Source organism: Babylonia areolata, chromosome 10 (assembly GCF_041734735.1).
Source record: "Babylonia areolata isolate BAREFJ2019XMU chromosome 10, ASM4173473v1, whole genome shotgun sequence".
In the NCBI taxonomy this organism is placed as follows: Eukaryota; Metazoa; Mollusca; class Gastropoda; order Neogastropoda; family Buccinidae; genus Babylonia; species Babylonia areolata.
Window position 1 is genome coordinate 33,383,294 of NC_134885.1, and position 1,971 is coordinate 33,385,264.

Below are 1,971 nucleotides of genomic sequence, written 5' to 3' on the forward strand. Positions count from 1 at the left end.
AACAAAAAAAAACTCAAACAGTTTAGCAACACACATAACACGAAAACCAACCATAAAACCACAACGAGGCATACCCCACTCAAAATTAATATAAAAAGGGGCTGATTCTAAAAGAAATTCCACATTCTTAACACTAATGCTAGTCATTTAACGCCAATGAGTATATTGAACTGAACTTTGTGTGTGTGTGTGTGTGTGTGTGTGCGTGTGACAACAGAGTTCTCTGTGTGAAGGAAGAAAAATGGCAGTATGGTTAAGACGAATATCTGCCAACACAGTGTCTGTGAAAGTGTAGGTATGAATCCCGTCCTTCCCCTCTCTCCCAAGCAAGGTTCACTAGAAAATCAAACAGTCATTCGGATGGGACAAAAAAAAAAAAAAAAAAAAAAAAAAACCGAGGTCCAATGTACAGCATGCACTTCGCATGCAAAAGAACCCATGGCAACGTAAGTATTTTCCTCTGGCGAAATTCTGTACAAGTAGTCCACTCTGGTAGGTACACAGATGTATGTGCATGCACTCGAGGCGTGACTTGGGAGTTGGGTGACGCTACCTGTCAGGCATCTGTCTAGCAGATAGTGGTGTAGCTGACATGGATTCGTCGTCCGAAAGCAGTGACGCGTCTATAAGGAACTGAAGCTGAATCTGAAACTAAACTTAAGCAAACTTGGTGTTGCAAAGAACGGCCATGCAACCCAGCCTGAGAGACTTCCCATCTATCAGTCTATCTATCTATCTGTCTATCTTTCTTTGTATTTATGTGTATGTATATACTGCAACAGATATATATATATATATATATATATATATATATATATATATATAGATAGATACATAGATAGATAGATAGATGCCACACAGAATACTGTTCGTGTGAACACACACACACACACACACACACAACACACACACACACACACACACACACACACACACAACACACACACACACACACACACACACATACATATATATATATATATATATATATATATATATATGTATGTGTGTGTGTGTGTGTGTGTGTGTGTTGTGTGTGTGTGTGTGTGTGTGTGTGTGTGTGTGTGTGTAACAAAGTACACTTGGTGGTAAAGGGTTGTTCAATTTGGAATAAATGAATTAAAAGATGGAAACATTAAATGGGATAATTTTTTTTATCTATTTTGTTGTGGATCTTTATCCTGTCGGCGACGCCACTGTTGTAGCCGTGTACCCGAGTGGTATGTAGTTATAAAAGGGGACGGTACAATAGAATTACTGACTTACTGTATTAAAGGATAGAAAAGATCCAAGCGCTGGCCCAGGGACATATAGCAGGCCAGACACAAACGGGTTTTTCTATTGTTTTATTACAAAGAAGGAGAGGAGAAGAAATAAAAGATAAGAGAACGAAGAGAAGGCAATGCCTGAATAGACAGAAACAAGCACATGTCAGGAATGCAAGTGGATACGAGTAGAAAGCACAAGTATACACATATTACATAGAAAGACTACCACTTAGTTTGGCATAAACAACAACATAAGATAATGCATATGTGTGAAGACCAAACACTGACATCAAATGACATTTCTAATACATTTAAACAGTGCAGATAAAGTGGTTAAAGCTAAGCTGATTTAGTGAAAGTACACTGACAGTATAGATTAAGTAAAGCTCATACTGTGTCAAAGTGACTCAAATGAATCAGTTTATCATGTCGCACAATACTGGAGTGAGCCGTATAGGAGAGGGCATGATAACTAAATTACAGAATGATGCATATCAGATGGGTTTAACCAATAACTGATATAAATTCAACACTATCTTGTAATCACCACAACAGAATACTACACGCATTATAGAGTCCTGATAAAGCACACTGTAGCAGTACAACTGATATCAGCATGTGAAATAATACCTGAATAATAAGCAATAGAATAAGTGGCTTTGACAAAATACTGGCCAACTAAGAGACCACATAGTAATCAGTG

General features: G+C 37.7%; 1 protein-coding gene across 2 annotated transcripts in view; it reads right to left on the reverse strand.

Moving 5' to 3' along the window:
* Window positions 1–1,107: 1,107 nt before the first annotated feature.
* LOC143286548 (proton-coupled folate transporter-like) overlaps window positions 1,108–1,971 on the reverse strand; it is a 13,564-nt gene continuing 12,700 nt past the window's right edge. Inside the window, exon 8 of one of the 2 annotated variants that reach the window (XM_076594158.1) lies at window positions 1,108–1,971. This exon is cut by the window's right edge and continues 1,835 nt beyond it. The gene's annotated coding sequence lies outside the window, so the exon portion shown is untranslated. The other variant, XM_076594157.1, reaches the window with a different exon arrangement.